Below are 14,458 nucleotides of genomic sequence, written 5' to 3'. Positions count from 1 at the left end.
AGTCAGCCTGGTGGATCCAACACGAGCCATGAACAAGAATTGCATAATAATTATACTGTTCATTTTGTCAGTCACCAAGGACGGTTATTATGCAGGTACGCCATCATCTGGAGAGAGAGATAACAGAGTATGTGGACCCACAGGTGTGGGCAGCAGTCCCGACTCAGGTAGGATGTTTTCAGATTGATCCAATCCAGGTAGCTCTCCAGAAAAATATAGCACTGCCTTCCATACAACAGTACCCGCTGAAGCAGCAGGCTATACCAAGCATTGATAAATTAATATAGTCGCTGGCAGTCCACTGAAAAATCGCCTAAGTGGGACAGGCCCATTACTCAGAAACATAGAAACATAGAACATAGAAAATAGGTGCAGGAGTAGGCCATTCGGCCATTCGAGCCTGCACCGCCATTCAATATGATCGTGGCTGATCATCCAACTCAGTATCCTGTACCTGCCTTCTCTCCATACCCCCGATCCCTTTAGCCACAAGGGCCACATCTAACTCCTTCTTAAATATAGCGTTCCATGGAGATAAACATCGACTGGTGGCCAATTACTCATCAAAACTTGATCCAGTAGCACAGGGACATCCCATATGCACACAGAATTTGACTGTGGTTTACAGTCAGCTGTCAATTTTATATCAAAGTCACGTGAGTGACTAGGTGAAGAGCCTGCCAGCCTGCATGCACGTCAATATGTTGACTCATGGCATGAGAATCGGAGCAGTTTGAATCTGCTCCGGCAGGTAAGGGGTTTTTGGTTTCAGGAGCGGGCTGCTGCTCCAAAAATAGGGGCAGCGGGCCCGGAGAAGTTGGCACAGCCTGTGCCGCTGCGGAGGCTCTGTAAGGAGCTGGCGGTGTAAATTTTTGGCTGACGGCTCGGCCAGTGCAGTGACCGCCGCGGAGGCTCTAAAAAAGAAGCAGGCAGCTTCATTCATTAGGCTGACGGCTCGGCCAATGCAGCTATCGCCATTAAGGCTCCGAGAAGGAGCAGGCGGTGGGATTCAATAGACTGACGGCACGGCCAGTGGCTACCGCCATTGAGGCTCCGAGAGGGAGCAGTTTTTGGGGCACCATGGGAGCAGGCAACTGTTTGAGGCTCAAAAAGGGAGCCAGCCAGATGCCTGAAGGAAGCAACACCTGGCTCAGGGTTGCGTTATATTCCTCCCCTCCAGACTCCGTTGAGGCTCCAGAAAGGACTCTGAGTCATTAGCAGACGCGATCTGTCCAGTGAGTATATAATAGAATTGTGCTCCTGGCTCAGGAGACACTTACAGGATGCTCCAGTCAGATACCTGTGGAAGCAACACCTGGCTCAAGGTTGTGTTATATATCTCCCGCTCAGAAGGGGACAAGCAATAGCTGGCTCAGGTTTGCGTTACAATATCTCCCGCTCAGAAGAGGGGAAGCAACATCTGGTTCAGGGTTGCGTTAGTTTATCTCCCGCTCTGTAGAGGGAAGTACAGGAGATTATTACATAAGTAACTCCGACTATGGGGATGACGTCAAGGAATTCGAATCCCCTGAACTTATGGGGGATCTGCTGCAGTTTAATCATATGAAGGAGTTTCGGCTCTTGTCACATAATTTGCCATCCCTTCGGGGATCCACTGGAGGAGATCTGGCTAAGAGCATCAGTGACTTAACTCCTCTTCAGCTAAGGAGGTAAGTGTTGGATGCAGTTGGGAAATATACCAGTCCAAATGAACTGCCAGACTTTGGATGTTCCAAAAGTCAATGTCACCATTTGGGATATCTCAGTGGTGATACGTGGGCAAGAATTAATATTACAGCATATTCAAAGACTATTAACTGATGTCATTTCGGCCTGTGCAAGGGCAGTAGATGGGATCAGCACTCTATAGTGCAGAAGCTGCTTTAGGACTTCTATGTAATACACAGTTGGAGCTAAATTGCCTTTGCAGAATGCTACAAGGCCTGAGGTAATTCCCCCCCCAAATTTTTTTTAAAATCTCATTTATGCAGGGCCAGTAACATGCAGCCTGCAATGTATCTCTTCGGAGAGGAGTGATGTTAGCAAGGTTAAGACTTGCAGGGAGAATTTTAGTTGGCTGCGGGGATGGTAGAACCATCTTATGTGGGTAGGGCTCCAGTATCTTGGCATATCACCTCTATATATAAGCTAATGGCTGGAAGCGCTGCTCTGAGGCTGGTTGGAACACCAGGCCTACTCAATTGAGACCTGGCCAGAGGCCTTTGTTAGGCCCAGGGCCATCGCGCTCACCTTGTTGAAGAGAATGTGTTATACTCTCTGGCGACTAAGATAGGTTGTTCCATGCGGAGGACTGCGGCAGCAATTCCTGGTTCAGGGTTGCATTATGATATTTTAACTCTGAGGGTGACTCTGACTGTGAGGAATTGACAGGTAACTCGTATTCCCACACCAAGCAGATGCTACGCTTCAATTTTAGTCGCATCAGGATCTGATGTATGTTCTGATTCAGCCAGACACTGGAGGTTGTAGGTTAATGCCATCAGTTAAGGCAAATAGTAAGATTAAACGAGAACTTACCAGTTTGAAGTTTGATCTTTATTTTATGAGGAGTTACGATGAGGGATTACGTGAAGAAGCCCGCCAGCCCACATGCGCGTCAACCTTCAAAGTAGCGGTATGAAATCACAGATAACAGTTGTTGAACTGAATATAGGAAGATACGAGAAACTAGAACTACCAGCTGACCTTTATGAGAGAGGGTTGGGAGCGGAGGGCACGTAATCCCTCATCGTAACTCCTCATAAAATAAAGGTCAAACTTCAAACTGGTAAGTTCTCGTTTAATCTTACTATTTTACTTCGGAGTCACGTGAGTGATTCCGTGAAGATTTTAAAGCTCTGTGATTTCATGCCGTGAACACAAGTCCACACGTCACAACTGCATCAGTTGACCAAGGATGAGTGGAATTTAAAAATGCATTCAGACATGACATAGATTTAAACATGCTAATGCTATTTAATGAATAAATGATAATAATAGTGAACCCACTCATCTGGGAGGAAATTATAAAATAGAATCCAAAATAGAGTTGGCAAATACCCCTGGTCTGGCAATGGGTTTGTTCCATACCGAGCGACAATGTCGTTAAATACTTTATGATCCAACATCCATTCTGTGTTGTCATTGAATTTCCGTGACCTGGTGTCTGCCACCATTCAACCTACCTGGCAAGTAGGTAGCTGAAATCCAAATGTTTCTTGTAATACACCAGTGCAAAATAAGGTTAGCCAATTATCTGAGGATACTGACTTGATTCCACCCATGTGATTAATGTATCCACCACTGTGGTGTTGTCAATCTAAAGCTGAACATGCAGGGGATGCATATTCCCACAATAAGCCTTCAACCCATAGAGTGCACCCATCAACTCTAAGTAGTTAATACCATGTAACTGAAGAATTGATGACTCATGCACATTCCATCTGCCACCACAGCTAGAGATGGTATTAGTAGCTCCCCATCCTAGAGCACTAGCATCAGTTTGTCATATAACTGAAGGTTTGTTGACGAAAATGTTACTGGAGCAATGCCGAATATTGGTCATCCACCATTGTAACTCAGAAATGGCTTCAGCTGGCAATCGCATAGGTCTGTTAAAGTGACCTGTATGGTATTTGAGTGCCTGCTCCTTTGCACATTGTAAATTTTAATAATGCAAAGGCCCAAACTGTGCAGCTGGAAACACAGCCACAGATTAGCCAATTATACTGGCTATTTGTTAAATAGAAGGTTGCTCCTTAACAATAAGGTTGTTACAGGCTTCAATTAATTCTAATCTCTTGCCCCAAGGCAGTCACAGACATGTGAATAGAGTTAATGGTAAATCCCAAATAGTCAATAACTCTAGATGGTATCAACTTGGATTTAACTGGATGGATGAGAAACCCCAATCTCTCAAACATAAATTTAGTGGCTGAAACAGCTAAATTCGCCAATTTCAGAGTTTTTCCTATGATTAGGATGTTATTCAAGTATGCCATCGCAATACGATTTTGAGCTCGAAGTAGCGCAAGTACTGGTTTCAATAATTTTGTAAATGATCTGGGCTGAAGTTACAACCATTAGGCAATGCTTTCAACTGCCATAGTTGCCCAATCCAGCTAAAATTCAAATCTCTCCGGTGATTCCAGTGAATAGGCATCGAATAGTATGCATCTTTGAACTCGATGCATGCCATATAACATCCTTTGGAAACCAGTTGTTTGGCAGTAACAACGTTTCCCATTTTGAAATGTCTATACTGCACAAAGGAGTTAAGTCGAGTCAATTCCAGGATCCTCCATCCTTCTTTTGTTTTGTAAATATATTAGAAACAAATTGGTGAGGTTCATGACTCGACTTCTCAATTACCCCTTTCGAATAACGATTGAATTTCAGTTTGTACATCCAAGCCTTCCTGTTGTGAATGAACAAGTGTCTGGTTTGGTGTATGCTGTGTGGGTGGAAGCGAATTGGGAAGGAATTCGATTTGGAACCCTTGTGGCTTGGTTCGTCAATTTGAGCGCCCTGGAGAGGAAAAGACTACAAAAAGTAGTAAACACTGCCCAGTCCATCATCGGCTCTGACCTTCCTTCCATCGAGGGGATTTATCGCAGTCGCTGCCTCAAAAAGGCTGGCAGTATCATCAAAGACACACACCATCCTGGCCACACACTCATCTCCCTGCTACCTTCAGGTAGAAGGTACAGGAGCCTGAAGACTACAACAACCAGGTTTAGGAATAGCTACTTCCCCTCAGCCATCAGGCTATTAAACCTGGCTCAGACAAAACTCTGATTATTAGCAACCACTTTCTGTTATTTGCACTACCAGTTTATTTATTCATGTGTGTATATATTTATATCATGGTATATGGACACATTTATCTGTTTTGTAGTAAATGCCTACTATTTTCTGTGTGCTTAAGCAAAGCAAGAATTTCATTGTCCTATACAGGGACACATGACAATAAACTCACTTGAACTTGAACTTGAACTTGAACTTGTATACTGTGCAGTATAAACGGATCAGATGTTATTCAATGCCATTAATTCAAAAACAAGTGTAATATCCCACCAACTTGTAACTGATCCACACACCCATATTTCGGAAAGAACCAGACCCACCTACCTCCATGGTTACCGGTGGTCTTATGCTAAGCCCAAAGGCCCCTGATGCGGGTTCTGTTTCCGTCCTCAGGATCTATTTCTGTCCTTAATTTGGAGGATAGAACTGCTGGGTTGCATGGATTGCACATTTTCCCTGAGGACTGGCTTGGGCCTTGGCCTGAAAGACCTCTGCCCAGAGAATCAGCTTTCAAGCTGCCACCAGCTTCAGTGAACCGCTTACTGCCGATGGAGGCATAGGGGTGTTGACGCCGAAACGGTGAGGCTTTTGCTTGTCGGAGGTATCTTGACTAGTCCGACAGCTTTGCTTCCTCATTCAAGTTTTTTACCTGTTTGGCTAGGTCTTCTCCGAGGAGAACCATCGGCGGCTAGACATTGCTGGCCTCGCCATCCATAGTCTCCCCAGATAGCGCTGTTCACTGCCGGAACTTTAGGAATGCACAAGTTACAGTTGTATGTTCCTGTAATGATGTGACGTGAGGTAGCTGATGCTTACCAAGCTTGTAACATGAGGGGAAACTCTGCCCCCCCCCCCCCCGGTTTTCTGCCAAAGGCTGGAAGCCAACTCTTCCTGCAGCGGCTCCTTAGTTTGCGAGGATATCGCAACCCTTGATACCATGACAAATAATTCTTGAACCTCACGCATGTACTCCAGTATATTTCACGGACATACTTCCGAGTTTGGAGTCAGTCACACACTGACCCCTCGCACTCCCCTCCACTGAGAGGGAGATTTGTAAGCAGCCCTGAAACAGGTGCTGCTGCAGGTCCCCTACAAGGCCTGCACTGATATGGCCCCGTTCCATGGACAATATCACGATGGACCATCACCTCAGTGGGATGAACGCCCTGCGGGCGCATCCATGCTCCACCTGGGTAAAACATTCGAGGACGTACCCATGGAGGGGAAACCCGGCTACGGAGACCGCGGGGAAACCCGGCTCGGGGAAACCCTCCTGGCCTGACTTGTCCCAGTCCAGGCCTCTCAGACTCCGTTTGGATGCACACCCTCTCGGGCTGCCGGAGTCTGAAGTCGCTGACCGCACTGTCAGCGACTCGGGTAGCGAACCCGACCGCCGCCGGCTACCCGCACTCCCGCGGTCCGTAGCCGGGTTTCCCCGCGGTCTCCGTAGCCGGGTTTCCCCGAGCCGGGTTTCCCCGAGCCGGGTTTCCCCGCGGTCTCCGTAGCCGGGTTTCCCCGAGCCGGGTTTCCCCGCGGTCTCCGTAGCCGGGTTTCCTCGTCAGGATTTCGCCCCGGATTGTCATCCAGCAGGAACTCTGTAAAATTGCTTCCTTCAAGCAAAATCATAACCTGAGAGTAAGTTCGAAAACCTACCTGCAGGATTTAATTACCGCTGGAGGAGCGACGCGCCTGCCAGCCAGTGTTGCGCCATGCGTTAGACGTATTGACGTGCATGCGGGCTGGCGGGCTTCTTCACAGAATCACTCACGTGACTCCAAAGTAAAATCTAAGTCGAAAGGCTTTAACCCCAGAAAGTTTTGAGACTTCTCAGGGAAGGATTCACCTTGAACAAGGTTAGTAGAGGGTCTTCTGTGTTACACGCAGTCTAAACTCAATTCAGCTAGGATGGTACAGGCCTGAGGCCTCTCCAATTTATGCTAACATTTCTCAAAAGTAAGAGGATACCGCTCCACGGAGGCTGGTTGGAGCACCAGGCCTACTCTTCTATCAAAGCCAGAGGGCTTTTATCCGCAGGTTCAGCACTCACCATGGTTGCTGTACTTTCTTCATACTCTGTACTGTCCCCAGCGGGTCATGATGTATGTGCAAAGGGACAGAGCAAAGTCTAGGATCAGCTGACTGTTACTCTTCTGTCTGAGGCCAAGGATCTTCTTGGCGGATGTTATAGCAAATGCTTTCTCAGAAACTGCCTTGATCTCATCTTCAGTCATCGTCTGTCTTCTCATGGACAGCAAAGCAACATTGAGCTGGAGGTGGTTTGAGTATGCGAATGTTATTACATTAGTCACATGAGAGCTGCTGTCGATAATTAAGTCGGGGTTCGACAAACAGGTGGGGACAAATAACCTCTGGAATTTTTTCAGTTTACAAATCACACCGAATTATAAGGTTCATTTTCTGGATGATTATTCCTCTGCGGCAAGAGAAGCCAAAAAAATTCCGTCCTTAGGGTCAATAAAGGAAACAATGGTTATCCAAATGGAAACAGAGACATCTCACAAAGGATGAGTAGTCTGCCCAAGAACAAGAGGAGTATAGTTCTAATATTTTCTCAAGGTTGAAGAAAAGTGGAGCATGCCAAATCAGGTTAAGATTAGGCTAGTCTGATCATGTGTTTGGTTAACCAGTTTAAGATGGACAAATGTCTTTCAGCAATTTAGCTGATTCAGAGGATTTAAGGCCTCAATCGATCTTGAAGATGCATACTTGTCATATTTATACATGAGAGGCACAGATATATCTGGTGTTTTTGATGACAATGCCAGTGGTGTAAAGTTTAGGGGTTGTCTTCAGGCCTAGGCTATTTACAAAGATTCTAAAGCTAATGCTGCCCTACTCAAATCAAAAGGGCATTGTGTCATGGAGTTTATAGACGACATGCTTTTGTAGCTGATAAGACTCGGAGGTTTTATCAGTAGGTGCCTCTTACGATATTAAAAACGAGGTGGCATGAATTTTAATAGTGCCAATTTGGCCTACTCATTCAGGGTGTCCAGGGTGGCTGAAAGAAGTGATGGCTAGTTCAGCCTATTTCTCGTGCAGCTAGCTCTGCACGTTTGTATGGGAAGTTTGTGAAGAAGACACATGTGAGGTACTTTTAAAAAGAAGTAGCAGAGGTTTGTGGTTCTTTCAGTTTGGGCTTAGAGAAGCGATTATGTTAAGGCACAATTGACACTGCTCGTGCTGCTTTGTCCTTCTCTCTAGTACTATAAGTGGAACAATAAATGATTGGTTATTCAACCACTGTTGACTAACGTTATGCAAGGTGTCTTTTATATGAACACTCTAAAGGCTAGACTCATAGTAGTGTGGAATGCGTATCAATAAAAATTATTATGCAGATATTCATCTACTGTATTCCTAATGGGAGCAGTATCTTTTAAGTTAATTATGCTTTAGCAACTGATTTCAGCACAAAGAACACAGTATTTACTCAATCTCCAGCTCGGTCTCTGGGTCATAACTGACATGAGGGTAGCTTGTTATGGGAATTATCTCATAAAGCAAAAAGGGCACGGTTGGGTACAATTTGGAGTTGACAGCATACCCACCAGATCGGCGATTGGGGGTGTTATTACAGTACACTGAGCTTACTAGTACCTATGAGATGAAGGATAGTTTCTTCATTGTTATTTAATAGATTTCTCAAGAGATTGCTGGTGCAGACTATCTCAACATGAATAGAGTGTAAGCAGCTAATAGCGGGTGTGAATTCAAATAATCTCAAGTCTCACTCTTCCAAGGGGGCTGGCTCATTGGCAGCCAATATAATGGATATTCCCATTTGATCATCTTCTTGCAACAGCAGGAGGCTTACATAGTGCAGAAGTTATAAAATTTGGTTGAATATGTCTGGATGATTGCAGATAGAATTCTGAACAGTGTTGCATGAGTTATTGTCTAACTCAAAGCCAATTGGGACTGTGGTCTGATCAACATGTATGTCAGTTAGCATCATGTTGTTAATAACCCATGTCTTTTCTACCATTTATGGTTTATCTGTTTAAGTGTTTCACACACAGATTAGTTTACTGCATGAAACCACAGAGCTTCGAAGGCTTCACGTAGTCACTCACGTGACTTCGATATAAAATAGTAAGATTAAACGAGAACTTACCATTTGAAGTTTGATCTTTAGTTATGAGAAGTTGAAGTTGAAGACTACGTGCCCTTCACTCCCAACCCTGAATCTCATAAAGATCATTCGGTAAGTCGAGGATTATTAATCTTTCTATAGTTTAAGTTCGTGCAAGTGGTCTGTGGTTTCATATAGTTGCTCTGAAGATTGACACGCATGCGGGCTGGTGGGCTCTTCACGTAGTCCCTCACTTCACTTTCACTTTCATCACATGACAATGGAAATGACTAACTATATTTTATCACTAACCAGGGAATTGAGAGATCTACTTTCATACCACTCCTTCTAAAATTGGACCTGGTGTTTATGTAATGATCAAAAATTGGACGAGGACGAGACTGGACATTCTCTGGGCCTTCTAACAACCCCCATTGCAGCTAAAATGGAGGGGAGAGATGCGTGGGTTAACTTTCACCACTGTAAGATTGTCAGTATGGTGCCTAAGACGTAAAACGCTTACCTCTTCTTTCTTTCAAGAAATCCCTTTCTAGGATACATCACGATGGACATACCATTGTTGTTCGCCTATCATAGAAACATAGAAAATAGGTGCAGGAGTAGGCCATTCGGCCCTTCGAGCCAGCACCGCCATTCAATATGATCATGGCTGATCATCCAACTCAGTATCCTGTACCTGCCTTCTCTCCATAACCCCTGATCCCTTTAGCCACAAGGGCCACATCTAACTCCCTCTTAAATATAGCCAATGAGCTGGCCTCAACTACCTTCTGTGGCAGAGAGTTCCAGAGATTCACCACTCTCCGTGTGAATTTTTTTTTTCTCATCTCGGTCCTAATGGATTTCCCCTTTATCCTTAAACTGTGACCCCTTGTCCTGGACTTCCCCAACATTGGGAACAATCTTCCTGCTTCTAGCCTGTCCAACCCCTTAAGAATTTTGTAAGTTTCTATAAGATGCTCCCTCAATCTTCTAAATTCTAGCGAGTACAAGCTAAGTCTATCCAGTCTTTCTTGATATGAAAGTCCTGACATCCCAGGAATCAGTCTGGTGAACCTTCTCTGTACTCCCTCTATGGCAAGAATATCGTTCCTCAGATTTGGAGACCAAAACTGTACGCAATACTCCAGGTGTGGTCTCACCAAGACCCTGTACAACTGCAGTAGAACCTCCCTGCTCCTATACTCAAATCCTTTTGCTATGAATGCTAACATACCATTCACTTTCTTCACTGCCTGGTGCACCTGCATGCCTACTTTCAATGACTGGTGTACCATGACACCCAGGTCTCATTGCATCTCCCCTTTTCCTGATCGGCCACCATTTAGATAATAGTCTACTTTCCTGTTTTTGCCACCAAAGTGGATAACCTCACATTTATCCACATTATACTGCATCTGCCATGCATTTGTTGACTCACCCAGCCTATCCAAGTCAGCTTGCAGCCTCCTAGCATCCTCCTCACAGCTAACACTGCCCCCCAGCTTCGTGTCATCCGCAAACTTGGAGATGTTGCATTCAATTCCCTCGTCCAAATCTTGGGACATTGATAGACATTGGGTCTGCGAAAAACAGAGTATGCCGATGTAATCTATCATCTGTGTGAAGGAGATGCACAGCAATGTGGTGGCGATAGCAAGGATGGAGAATCATAATTATGGAGTATTGTCATGTTTGATTGTAAATTTGATTATGCATGTCAAAAGGAGGGAGTAAAAGTCCCTGTGCCTATTTAGATGAAAGGATTACAAGTAACATTAGCAAATATGCAGACGACACAAAGCTAGGTGGCAGTGTGAACTGTGAGGAGGATGCTATGAGAATGCATTGGGCGAATGGGCAGCCGTGTGGCAGATGCTGTTTAATGTAGATAAATGTGAGGTTATTCACTTTGGTGGCAAGAACAGGAAGGCTCAGATTAGGAAAAGGGAAGGTGCAACATGACCTGGGTGTGCTTGTACATCAGTCACAGAAAGTAAGCATGTAGGTACAGCAGGCAGTAAAGAAAGGCATGCTAGCCTTCATTGCAAGAGGATTTGAGTTTAGGAGCAGAGATGTCCTTCTGCAGTTGTGTGGGGCCCTGGTGAGACCACACCTGGAGTGTTGTGTGCAGTTTTGGAGAGCTGGGCTTGTATACTATGGAATTTGGAAGGATGAGAGGATATCTTATTGAAACATATAGGATTGTTAAGGGTTTGGACATGCTCGAGGCAGGAACGGGGTACTGATTGTGGATGATCAGCCATGATCACATTGAATGGCGGTGCTAATAAGAGAACAGTTGGATAACATGAAGGAAACAAGTGACTGGGGTAATTGAGGCTTCGGAAGTTGGTCAGACTGACTAATTAACATGGCTATGTACCTAGCTATTGCGATTATTTGTATTTTTGTAGGATTAGCAGTTGTAAAATGTGTATTGGGGAGAATGCAGACAGTACTGGAAAGCATAGGTGCTCCGAGAATGTTATTGGTAAGACAGGGTGAAGTATGTGATGAAGAAAGACTGAGTACGTTAATAGGGTGCAGGAAGAATTTGAACGACTGGGAAGGATAGAAATAAGTAGGAACATGGGGAGTTATCATTGAATTATCAAAGGGTGTAATGAGAATATGCAGAACTGGGGATTAAAGGGTTAAGTATTCTGTCTTTTGGAGATTAGGGGATAACTCATGGCTGATTAAAGTTAGGTTTCTCTTTTCTTACTGGGATATCATCATTCTTGTAAAACATGTGATTTCGATGCTATTGTGATTGGTTAAGATGTATTATGCTGTGTATGATTGTAATTGTGTGGAAAGATTGTCCCACTTATATAACCATGTGATACTGTAGTTATTGGTCTAAATGGAGGAGGAGCCACTTGGGGAACGGCTGCTGGCCAGCAGCCGTCCGTTTTAATTCGCTCTTTTTTAAAGTTTTTAGTGAGTCCTGTTTTTTGTCCGTAGGGGATATGGACTTTTCAATGTGGGAGGTAGGGGTTAATTTTACTTCGGAGTCACGTGAGTGACTACGTGAAGAACCCGCTCAGTGCGCAGGCGCGGCATTACGCCAGCAGTGCAACAGCGGCCTGCAACGGGAGTTAGGCTCTCCCGCTACAGAATGAACCGGACCGTCAGGTGAGTACCCTGAGGTCGGGTTTTCTTTTACAGGTGAGCCTTTTTCTGCTTGTGTTTTTTACAGGCAGAGAAAAAGGCTCTGGAACAAAACTGTCCCCCGTTCAAGGATTAACGTTTTCCCGTTGGGGAGGGGGGCAGCAACAGGCGGTAGGAGCGTTACCCGGTGTTCCGTAATTCCCCGACACCGTGCCGAGGCCAGCCCGCTAGTACCTGAGCAGCGGACTGGATGCATAGCCACTCGAGAGGCATCCGGCAGGTGTTCCCGATGTCGGACGGGACGTCTCTCCACCCGCACGGGGGGAGAGAGAGCCGCCTGAGCCGCTGGAGCGGCTCACGGAGCAGGTGCCTGCGAGACACGCTGCTTGAGGGGCGCTCTCGCTACTACAAGGCACAAAAGCTCCAGAAGAAGGCGGTAGGAACAATTACCGGGCGCTCCGCTATCCCCATCACCGCGCCGAGCCCAGTCCCGCTAGTGCATGAGCTGCGGGCTGGATGTTCAGCCATCCGAAGAGGCATCCGGCCGGTGGCTTCCGACTTGTCGGAGGGGACGTCTCTCCACCCGCAGGGAGAGAGACAGCCGCCTGAGCCGCTGGAGCGGCTCCTGAAGCAGGAGCTCCTGTGAGACACGCTACGTGAGGGGCAGTCTCGCTGGAGGGTTCAGGCATACCCTCCACAGTGCCTAGGCACTGCCCATCGCTTCCTCCTTAGTGTGGTTAGCTTTGGGGTGACCAGTGGCTGGGCTGGTCATGAAGAGGGGTCACTGGCTGAACAATATCGGGAGTATGCTTGAGGTACAGGATCAGGAAGAGCTGCTGGGTGTGGCCGCTATGTGGCTCCACCACTAGCGAGATGGCTTTTCAGTCTCAACTGATGGCCAGCTTACTACCTGTCTTTTCCAAAAAACCTCTCCAAGACAGGTAGCCATGAGGCGTTGGTTTTATCACGCCTCCCCTAAATTGCATTTACTCAAAGTGCCCGCCATTATTGGGGGATACATTGAGCAGCGCATTTAACCTAAATATTTTAAAAATGCATTTGGTACCCTGACGTCGGCTATGATGTCCACCTGCTCATTCCAGAAGGGCAGGGTAGTATGGCAAAACACCTGACCCTACTGTTCAACGGTATACCTCATAACTTCTCAAATGAACACAAACCTGCCCTCAATCTATGAAATTAACAGGACTATGAGAACGCCGACCTCACAAGCACAGATCCTGCTACCTGGCACTTACCAAACCAGTCCTAAAAAACTGGACGAAGTGTTCAAACTATTCGGCACAAGAGGGCAGAGTCTGGAATGAGCACCACACTAAACCAGACAGCAGTACCTCAACGTGTCCACCAGGTGCGTCTACCTCATGGTACTGGTGAAAGCTCGGGGCCTGCATGACAAACCCGTAGCATTTTAGGCCACGGCCCAGAGCAGGCCCCAGGTAAAATGCGCCACCCCCCAACAAACATCGTCCCTACAAGAACAAGGAACTAGAAACCGAAGAAAACAACAATGAAGACAGATAAGTATGGTTCCTGCCATCACATAAAGGTTAAGGGTTGTACTAACAAGGGGTGGGTGAATCACGCCTGGTTAGGAAGCTATCACTCTTGGTAGTTATATACCAAAAAATAAATACAAGGGGAATAGAATTAATATCTTGCCACCAATTCAGCAAGCACCCCAAGGGGTCTACCCTCCCACGATGGTGAATGTCGCACCATCGTTGATAAACCACTTGAGTATTTCACCAGGTATACCCATTCATGGGATTTGTAACTACTACCATGGATCCAAGGATACTTTAGGGTAGACATCGACCTTGAAGATGCACACTATTCAGTACCTTCTCATATAAGTTTCGGATACACCGCAATTACCTGGATGGAGTAACCATGATGAGCGTTGCGGCATTTAAGTCAAAGTTATCCAGAATCAACTAGCCCTGACACTTAGAAACATTCCGTCATGGCATGTCTATATATTAACGACAAACTATCCTTGGATACAGCTTTAGCTGCATCGCTTCTCGGCCTTTTGGCTAAGATCAAGTGTAGTATCTGTTCTTATCAGTTTAATAATCTGATACGTCCCTTATCTAGGGACCATATATTAAATTGAATTTTGGAACAGGGAGATGGGGCTTGCTCCGTCCACTCCACGCATCGACCCAGTATTGCAGTGCCTCTGGGAACGGTGCACAAAATATATATCCAGATATTTACGTTGACCATCCACAAATTTGTTATCTGGTATTCATTAAGACTATCAGTCATGGTACATTAACCACCAATCAACTACGTGGTAAAGTAATTGGGATATAGCAGCATTACCAGCTACTGAACTTTGTACCTTTCCTATGAGCTGAGATACTAGTGTTCAAAACTATCTCCATACCTGTAATATGGGGGCAAATG

General features: G+C 45.7%; 1 non-coding gene across 1 annotated transcript; it reads left to right on the top strand.

Moving 5' to 3' along the window:
- The first annotated feature begins 14,062 nt into the window (after nucleotides 1-14,062).
- Nucleotides 14,063-14,248, top strand: LOC116972663. Its single transcript, XR_004411863.1, has one exon. It is a non-coding gene; the product is annotated as a U2 spliceosomal RNA (small nuclear RNA).
- Nucleotides 14,249-14,458: the final 210 nt, after the last annotated feature.

The sequence above is a fragment of the Amblyraja radiata genome, chromosome 4 (assembly GCF_010909765.2).
Source record: "Amblyraja radiata isolate CabotCenter1 chromosome 4, sAmbRad1.1.pri, whole genome shotgun sequence".
Taxonomy (NCBI): domain Eukaryota; kingdom Metazoa; phylum Chordata; class Chondrichthyes; order Rajiformes; family Rajidae; genus Amblyraja; species Amblyraja radiata.
The sequence above is the reverse complement of the archived record's forward strand: the minus strand, read 5'-3'. Positions and strand labels throughout refer to the sequence as shown.